Source organism: Bactrocera oleae, chromosome 4 (assembly GCF_042242935.1).
Source record: "Bactrocera oleae isolate idBacOlea1 chromosome 4, idBacOlea1, whole genome shotgun sequence".
Taxonomy (NCBI): domain Eukaryota; kingdom Metazoa; phylum Arthropoda; class Insecta; order Diptera; family Tephritidae; genus Bactrocera; species Bactrocera oleae.
Window position 1 is genome coordinate 17,397,895 of NC_091538.1, and position 10,696 is coordinate 17,408,590.

The 10,696-nt window shown below is 34.0% G+C and overlaps 1 protein-coding gene across 1 annotated transcript in view; it reads right to left on the reverse strand.

Annotated features, from left to right (window-relative positions):
- Positions 1–1,150, reverse strand: part of GlyT (Glycine transporter) — a 105,574-nt gene extending 104,424 nt beyond the window's left edge. Inside the window, exon 1 of the mRNA XM_036375752.2 lies at positions 1,090–1,150. The gene's annotated coding sequence lies outside the window, so the exon portion shown is untranslated. The remainder of the gene's footprint in view (positions 1–1,089) is intronic.
- Positions 1,151–10,696: the final 9,546 nt, after the last annotated feature.

Below are 10,696 nucleotides of genomic sequence, written 5' to 3' on the forward strand. Positions count from 1 at the left end.
GCATATACAAACAGACGGACATGGCTAAATCGACTCAGATGATCATGCTGATCGTATATATATATATATATATCGTATATGTATATATATATACAATATATATATATATATATATATATATATATATATTTTATAGGTCTCCGACGTTCCTCCTGGGTGTTATAAACTTCAGAGCAAACTTAATATTATGTATAGGGTATACAAACTAAATATCGAGTTTTGAGTAGTTTTTGAATTTTAAAATCATGCTCCAATGAGAATTTATATTTAATTCTCATTTAACGCCCTTTCACTTTAATTCGAAATTTAAGATTTTTAAATAAATATTTTAATTAAAATTTTGGATTCATTTATGATTAGTTCATTTAGTTCACTAAAAGTAGCGAAAATAATTTTTTTTTGTTTTAATAATTTTATTTCGCCAAAATTTTCAAAATCAAGTAATTCATGTAATTAACATTTTCAAAGAATTGTTTATGAATGTTGGCTCGTTTAAGTCAATATATACATATTTATATGTGTATGTACATATGTTTGTACATACACGGAAATATGCACTTTTTCTCTTTAAATAAATTGTATGGGTAATTGCTCATAATTTATTAAAATATTTGTTTTATCTGTCATATTTTTCTTTTTATAATATGTATATGTAAGTAAGCGCATACATTTTTTTTTGAGTTTTTTCATAAATTTTGTTTGTCAATATTTTTTAACAGGATGCTTTCCATATAATATTTGCTCACAATTTATTTAATTTTTTATATTTTCACAAACAAAATACATTTGTTACTTAATAAAGTGCTCGTGAAAAAGTATCCACGCACTTTAATTCATATCGACACATTGTCACTCTTTTTGTCCTTGTTGTTGTTGTTGTTTTCTAGCTCCACTAGGATTTTGCAAAATTCACCTTTTATGTCATACACTTTTACACACAAATACCAGCGCAGATTTGCAGACATATTAACACATTTATATAGGCATGTGTATATGCACTACAACCAAATAGATACATATGTATGTATAGACATACATCCGCACCACCACCCACCTACAATTAGACAAGTATCTACTGTAGTTATATACCGTTACACAAATTTCCGTCGAAAAGCACAATTATCATTTTAAAGCGTCTGTATTTGCGAACATTTCAAAAGCAACTGAATTCAAAATTCATCTCGCTCCGCCAGCAGCAACAGCAACAGCAATGGTAACGACAACGGCAGCAGCAGTAGCAGTAGCAGCTGCTGCAGAGACAACCGACCAGACAGCGAGTGTACACTAACAATCCTCACCCACTATCCGGTTATATGGCGGAAAATAATAAGCAACAGCTTATTGGTAGCGTTTGTTGCTGCTGTGAGTAAACATGAACACTCTCCAGCTCGAGCGAATGTGTAACGGTTCCTGCTCCCGTATTCGGCCAGCGAGCACCACCTCAGTCGTTAGTGTGGCTACAGTGTTTAGTAACAACAAAGAGAGCACAATAAATGCACAACTCGGCGCTGAGCGTTGAGCACACAAACAACAAGTGTGTTTTTTGGATTTTTCCACCAAAAAAATAAATAAAATAAAACAAAAATTGCTTTCCTTTTTCCGAATGCACAGGTTACCGGATGCAGGCTGAGCGGAAATGTCTGCGAGTTTAGCTGTGATTTTACTGCTTTGAGAGCACAAAGGTATTTACTCTTGGTCTCACTTTCACACACTGTAATGTGCTCTCTCTTTGTCTTTTTATATTTTCTAGTGGTGTTTATTTCGTTGCGCTGCTACTATATTTTTTTTAATGACACTCGATGCCGTTACATGATGCGCTGTCTTATAATTTCTCTAGATTTCTCTAGTTTAAATTCGTTATTTTTCTATTCTCTTACATATACTAATATATAGTACATATATCTCTCCATAGCTTCTCCCTGCTTTCCTTATCACTTAATCTCTCACAGCCTATTTCAGTTCGACCGTTAAATGAGCGCATACTTGTCATTACAGCATACCCACTGAGAAAACCACTGTAACATATAATAATAATATGGATGGAGTCATAGAACATCCGCTCGATATACCATAAATGTCTGTTATGAGTGAGTTTATGCTTCAATATATAAAATTATCTTATTTCAGAAAATAGGCTGACATGCATGGATTTATATCTAAAAGATTTTCAAATGGTTAGAAATGTTGATGAAAAATTACAAAAATCGACAATTTTCACTTTCTAAACAAAATGATGGCACCTATCAGGAACTTACTTTTATTGAGAAGAATAAACTAATTAATCCTCTAATTAGAGTTTAACTTACAAGCTGTTACTCTGATCTCATTAAAAGGAAGATGAGTAAACATATAAAATGTTCAGTTTATTCCACTCTATGCAGAGAAAGAAGCTCAGAGCCGCACATAACATATAAAAAATGGAATAATATTTAGCTCATGATCGCAGTAGCTATACCGCTTCTCAACTATTTGTTCCCAGTTTACCAAATAACAAGATAAACCGTTAACTTTGGTTGCACCGAAGCTATAATTCCACTCACAAATACAAAAAGCTCTTTACAAGTACTTGTTCCGATCGTTCAGTTTGTGCGGCAGCATATGCTCTAGTGATCGGATCTGAACAATTTCATCGGAGATTGCAAATGAAAAAGTTTTAAATAAAAGCACTTAATTTTGATAGTTCGGTTAGTATGGCAGCTATATGTTATAGTGGTCCGATATCGGCGGTTCCGAAAAATTCGCAGCTTCTTGCGGAGAAAAGGACGTGGACAAAATTTTAAATCGATAACTCAAAAACTGAGAGACTAGTTCGCTTATATGCAGTTATACGGACGGACGGACGTCTCTAAGGTAAATCGACTCAGCTCGTCATACTGATTATATATATAATATTTTCGTTTTATAAGGTCACTACGTTTCCTTTTGGGTGTTACAAACATCGTGGCAAACTTAATATACCCTATTCAGGGTATAAAAAGCACTTTTGATATAATATGGATATAGATCGTATTGAAATTAACCTAAAGCAACGTGATTGTATGGATTGTATCTTTTTATGAATATTTTTGTCTAAATGTCTTCCTATAATTTGACAGTTGAAAATTTTGAAATTTTGCTAAAATATGCTCTATTAAGTACCATTACTTGATATTTTTTTCATTTGTACTTAGAAAAGTCAGATATCTGAAGCACATTCTTCTCAGTACGAACGTGCAATGTCCCTTCCTCTGTATTTTTTACAGTTCATAAATTTCCTGTTCTCAAGTACATATATCCTCACATATTGCACACTACTAATTCTAGTCCTTACTTAATATTTGCTCGCTAAGCGATGAGGCTCAGCTACTCTTGGAAATGCCATATAAAGTACTTCAACTTGATAACTGAGAGCCACGTAATTTCAAGAACACTCCATAGATAAAACTTATAAAACATTTATGATAGCCTCAACACTTTGCAAATTGAGCTGTTGTTGGGATGCTGCCTGTGAGTAAAGCTAACATTCAGTACAAGATTAAATCTTAGCAGAAGCGAGTGCAGATGAACTTGAAAATGCAAAATATAGGCTAAAGGAAAGTGATGTTATAAAAACGATTTAAAGTGAGAGAGAGCGACACGGAGAGGGTGGAGAGATTGAGAGAGAGAGGTATGCTAAAAGGCAATTTTAACAGAGTAAAAACTTGGTGACCGAAACGATAACACGAGTCGCGATACCTTGCGCTATAACTTTCTCTGAGCAGCAATCTTTATAATCGCTGAGCGAGTGTGTGCGTTCAGTTTTTGAATTTAACATACACATCCTCTTTCCTAATTTTTTATATTTCTCTATCACTTTTTACGATTAGCTTTTGTTTTTCTATCTTGATAAACGGTAAACTGAATTGCAGCTGGAGTGGAAGGAGAGCGATAAAGCTCCCTTAATTTAACCTATCAAAGTCAAAAGGACACTTAGTTGGGATTAACAGTGTTGCTTTACACAGCCGTTTATTGGCTGCTCTTCATATTTTTATCGCTGATTGTTAAGGGCTGTAATGAGAACATAAGAAAAGATGTTCTGTATCTTGTATGTCACCAATTACTATAATTTACTTCAATTTAAAATATTCAATGTTTAATTTTAAGTAAAATTTCTATTGAACGAATTTTTTTTCATAGAATTTAGAAAATTTTTTGGAATTTCATTTCATTCATTATTTAGCAGACAACCCTTACTGCGCTCTACTGCTTGACAGCTTGCGCGCTTTCACAAAAGCTTGCTTTTTACGCTCCCGCTTACTGTAAGAAGCTCTCTCTCTCACTCTCTCCCCTGTGTTTCGCACGGTCTCAGCATTGACATTGATTCCTTATGTTTCATTTTTTGCCGTTTCTTTTTTGTTATTATTTCACTATTAATATTGTTGTTGTTGTTATATAGCGTTTTCACTTTGAACTCTCAATCGACAGGCAATCAGGCCAAGCTTGGTCGTGACAGACCAGACAATCACGACCTCAGTAGAGCTGCTCAACATTTTTGCTGTCTCATAAGCTGTTGTTGTTGTTGTTATTGATGCTGTTATTGCTGTTCGGAGGCTGCATGTACATACTATTGCCCTTGCACTTTCGTTTGCTCGCATCTCTACACTCTTCGGCAGCGTGTTGTTGCCCGTCCACAGTTGACGTTTGTGTGTGCGTTCATGTTCAGTTGTAGGTTCTAGGACATCCCATTTAATCAACCTTGCAGTGAAATGTGGATTTATCGAAATACATGTTTATGGTGGTCTCTATTTGTGTGTGCGCGTGTATAAGACCTACAGACCTTTTACCATTTCCACAGCATTGTAATGTTTTTAACAGCTTACAGTTCATGTGCGTGTATAGCATGGGTGTATGTAAAGGGCGGGCGGACTTTTGCAAATGTTCAGATTGTTAGCTGCGAATGACATAGTTGCTTGAGCACAGACACGATTATCGATAAATTTCAATAGAACACCGCCACACTATCAGTTCCCGAGTGCCTTACACACATACATATATGCATACAGATATGTACTTGCATATGTGTGAAAAAAAATTAAATTTTATTATAGTTTTTAAATTTTCAAATTTTATCGCTCTCTAAATATATTTCCGAGCTGGGGCGTTAAGGACAAATATTTTTCGTCAATATTGGCAATAAACTGGGCAATCGATTTTCACAAGCTTCTCTTGAAACGAATTTTGCAGCAGTAAAATAATTTATCATAGACAGGAACAAACAGTAATCACGCTCTTAGTAGATGATTCCCTGCCAATCCCAACAAATTCATAGCAAACATCCAGACCGTCAATCCTGGCTTGGATACCGATTGCGCCGGCTCACTGCAATTTTTTTACGACCGTTTTCGTGATTCAGTTTGTATGACCAGTAACCATTTGCTACAGAACGATTTTTTTGCGCTTCGCAGATGGAAACTCGGTCCATAAGGCTTTCTTGCGTTAATCCGTTTCCAAACGCCTTTTTTAGTCCTAAATTCAATGCAATTCAGACCATGAACCGCTTCACTTTGCAAATAATTTTGATTTTAAAAAACAAAGTTTATGTATTTGGTAAACAGAAAATCAAGTCAAGCTCTATGAAACACCATTGCATGATCGACAAGCGACAGTTTGGAAATCGATGGTTTATGTCCATCAAAAAAATTTAAAAAAATAATAGGTAACTTTTCAAACAAAAGCTCTTTAGGCTACTAATCTCAAAAAGAAGTGTTATTGGCCGACTTTCAGATTTTACTCTCCAAGACTTCGTTTTGTTGCGTTATTTGAAAAGTATGCACTGCTATTCCTAAGCCGAGATGTTAGAAGATGCACCAGAAATAAAATGTCGCTTTATTCCTTCTACTCTACCATGAAGAAGTTTGAAGGCATTAGTCAGGCTAGTTTACGAGTTAAGCTATTCAAATACTGTAGCATAATATTATTGGACGAAAAGTTAGCTTCCGATTAGTATTTAATTCAACACGATGTACGAATTTATTATCCTTGTACGACCGAAGAAATATTCCCTGAAAGAGCTATAAGCATTGCCAAAGGTTTCGCGAACTTTATATGGGTATTAAAACAGTTTAGCAAATTATGATATCCTCGGGTGTTAGAAGAGCTCAAATTGCCAATGAGTATAAATTTGCTTTTTACAGTGAATATGGATAACCATAAAGTAATGTCACTGTGATGATAGTCGAGCTAAAACACTGGTTAAATTGGCCAGACCTCTACTATCTCAAAACTACTTATGAATGACTTATTATACTCGGGGTGTAAACCATACGGATGTTGATAATGGCACGTCTAAGCTTTAAGGTGGAAGCAGGCTTTCGTTAGCCTGACAATGGTCGAAAAATAGATAAGTTAGATAGAGTTAATAACCAAAGGTGGCTTGCTCTGGTTAAGCTGCTCTTTGAAAAGGTGTGGCAGACAATTTTCAATGACATTTTGGCGATGAAAAATTTCTGAGCTCAGTTTTACTTTTGTTTCTAATATGGTTTGATCTTTGTAGTGGTTTAAATATAAGGATCCGCTTTCTCCAAGCCAGATACTCGTTGACAGTTTAGATCTTTATTTGAAAAACGTTTGTCTTGCTACATTTGAGTTCTCTCCTGATTTGTTATAGTAGATCGTTCGTTTTTTACGAAATCTTTATCATTTAATATTCCATACACTACCTGCTGTTGATGGGAAAAGAAAATCAATATTTCCTCTACATTTGAAAAAAAGGAAATTTTGATGACGTGTTGTAGTAATGATTCCATATTAACTTGACGATTAAATATCCAATGGGTATTATTCAAGAAGCCATAAGGCGCTCTCCCAGTGAAAGCTCGGATTATTCCAATATTCAAATACTATGTAGAGAGCTTCGTAGTCTTGAGTACTATCACTAAAATATCACAATTTTCAAATTACCAGATATACGATACACTCACTTCAAATATAACGGTCCTTAAATCTTTAAAAAGCATTACGCCTTTGCTTTACTGTCTCGTTATAGTCATCCATTGAGGGCTTAGCTTTGTCTATTTTAATTTGTTACACCATTTGTTTTAATACTACGGTTTATATGTAGATATATGCATGTAAATATATAGAAAGTATGTATACCATTTTTTTTTTGAAAATTTGCTAAGACAACGACACTTGGTTGTTGTTGTTGTGCGTCACGAGTATGACAAGTGGAGCGCGCGGTATTGGTGTACCTGCCCTACCACACTGCGAAGGAAGTTGATGTTTTGCTTTTGTTTTTGTAAGTTCAGTGTAGCTTTCCGAAGTGCACACACACACGCACATACAATAAATGGATATATTAATGCGAGCCCACTCCAACGTACTGGTAGAAGTGCTTAAATAAGCAGCTGTTTTGCAATTACTCTCAGCAAATTTTCACTCTCTTTCTCTGCTGCGACTGCACGTTTCGCCTGAGAGTGCTGCTATTACTCCGTTATACACTAATGCATTTGTAGAAATTTGTCGAAGTATATATAACTGCATGCACATATATTATGAAGTTTGCAAGGTTATGAATGAAAAGCTTTTCGGGAAGCTTGTTTCACACATACACACACATATACATACGAATACATGTATAAATCTAGGGTTGTTTACGTACACGTCTCCATACATAAATACGGGAATAAGCGCGTGCTTTTTTTAATTAGCCTCAAATTCACCCACTTGCAATATGCAATATTACTTCGCACACACACACACACAGAACCTATATGGGTTTATGTGTGTTAAGGTATAAATTCTGCTAGTATGCGCCGCGTGTAGTGCTTGCGGTGGGCGGAGGTGTTAAATGTTTTTTTATTTGACCCATACAAATTTACACACACACACTCAACTACACATATATACTGCTTGCATTGAACAATATTTAGCAGGATATTGCGCTGCAGCCAAAGCTTGTTGGTCAGTTCCCAGCACGGAAATAATTCACGTATAGATTTGCATAAATTGCACTCGTGTGCTTAATTCAACACATAGACACAAACAGGTATATATGCATAAACGTATATATATATGTAGAATAATGTAAAAAAATGAGCTACACACATACTATATACTCACACATATACATTATTACATTTTCCCACACAGCATTTATGACCTCAGCATTTTGCGATTCCCTTTTGCTGACGTCGTAAGTCGGTCAAACCTTCGTAAGTTCAATGGAAAGGCTGCGATGCAGGCATATAGCAGCAGAGCTACACACATACACATACAAATGTAAGTATGTACGTACATCAAATTGGTAGTGTAAAACCTACTTAAATCTTCTGTTAACCGCTTTGGAGTGCTGCACTATACAGCGGATTACAGTTATGGTTGAAGCGCATATTTGCTATAACTGTTATGTATGTATATGTAAAATATTTCAACATTTCAAATAAATAGTAAGCAGGTTCAAGCTGTTCAAACAATGCAAATATGTTGTTTGCAAGTTGTAAAAATTTAATATATGTACACAGAATATATAATATTTATATTGTAACGAAGGTACAACGAGGCGTATGAGTAACATAACTCCTTTAGTATTGAATTTGAGTACAAAATAAGTGGACAACAAAAGTGATCAGTGTCGGTATTAAAGAATGTATATAATCGCCAAGGATTTATAAAACCCATTTCTCGACGTCAACGAAACTATGTGGGATCACACCCGCAATACTCAAAACAGCACCACTGTCAGGGCTAACAGATTTGATTTTTTTTTTAATTTTTCGGTTTATTTGATGAATGGTTGAGTTAAAACTACCTATATTTTAGGAAAGCTTACCACCTGTTTCAAACCTTCAGTTGACAATATTTGTATTAAATTAAAGATATTTATGAGAATTTTCAAATGTTAAATGAAATTTAATTCATTTAAATAAAAACAAGAAACAATGCTAACTTTGGCTGTATTAAAGCTATAACACCTTCAAAAATACAAAAGATTTCTTACAAAAATTTAATTCCGATCGTTCAGTTTGTATGGCAGCTATATGCAATAGTGTTCCGATCTAAACTTCTTCGAATATTGCATTTTTGCCTTAAATAATGTTCCAAATTTCGTGAAGATAACTCGTCAAATGAAAGATTTTTACATACAAGCACTTCTTTCCAAACGTTTCCTTTTCGGTGTTAACATCGTGGCAAACTTGGTATACTCTTTTCAGAGTGAAATAAGTAAAAATAAGGCGAAATCAAAATGCATGTTAAATAGTAATTATTCTTTAATTTGTTTGTATTTTTTATTTATTTATTATCAATACGTTCACTAGTTTAGGAAATTCAATTACTAAAAAGCAATCCTTTCCTTTTTAGAATTTGATAATCGAATAATTATTTATTTATTTATAAAATATGGTTAATATCATTCTTTTTCTTTCCTGTCGAATTAGATCATTTTCAACTTTTCACCAAGCCAAGAGTAATGAAATCAAATTTAATCTGGTATGGAAGCAGTGACAGAGAAGCATGACTTGTATTAAAAGGTGTGGCATATATAAAAGAGACCGTTACAGACGTCTTATTTACTTTAATAGACGAAATATGGACTGTTTCTGATACACAAGATGGCCAAGAATAAAAGGATTACGATAGTACGATAGATATGGATATATTCAAGGTGAATGTCGTTACTTGAAGACAATGTTTAGCCTTACCAGTCACTAAAGAAAGAAAACAAAAACGTGACTGTAAAACTTTTCATTTCGGATGTTTTAATGATTCTTAAGAACTGACAGCTTAATGTGAATATTTCAAGCATATTTTATAAAACCATAAATTCCATTACTTAGACCATAAGTATGTTATGTTGAGGGTGGATAATGATTTCCATTTAAGGAAACTCGATATAATTGATGTGTCTTAATTACGCGAATCTTGTGACCGAAAACAGTTTTTACATTAAACCGAAATAGCGAAATGTTTAGTAGCTATTTATATTTCTAAAAGCATGATTGGAGTGGGTATTGGAACAATTGTCATTGTACGTTCCGTAAATTTTTGAATAAATGAAATTATATATAGGTATAATAAATTTCATTCCCAAAAATTTTTTTTTTAGAATTTTTCACATTAAAAATATATTAAAAAGAATGTAATTATTAGAAAAACTGAACACTTTATTAGAGACCATATCGCAATAGAGAATTAATGCGTATTGTTGTTCATACTGAGCTTTTTAGAATAAAAACATAATAAATATGTATTATAAAAAGGAAATACATAAAATTTATAAACGAATTACAATTGAAATTTGTGCATAGGCTGCGACATTTTCGATGGTGGCACTGATAGATTTTAATTAAAAACATGGCTGTTGCATGGCTGCGAACGGTGTCACGAAAATATATAAAGAGTTGCTACACAATATAATAGTTAAGTTCACCTAACGGTTCTCTGTATCACCTAAAATTCATCAAAATAGATATGGAGTTATACATATATAAATTATATATATATGATCAGGCGGACATCGAGTTGAATTCCGGTTGACTGTCTATCCGGCCGCCTGTCCGAGCAAGCAATAACTAGGTTGGCATTGTATAAAGGTGGTATCGAACTATCACCACGCTCACAAAATTTTTTTAAATCTAAAAACTATATAGTGCCATCATTTGTAACAATGAAGCGCAGTAGGGTATGGTTTCTATCACCTTTCTCGATTACGTGAGCTTGATCGTCATTGATCAAAAAA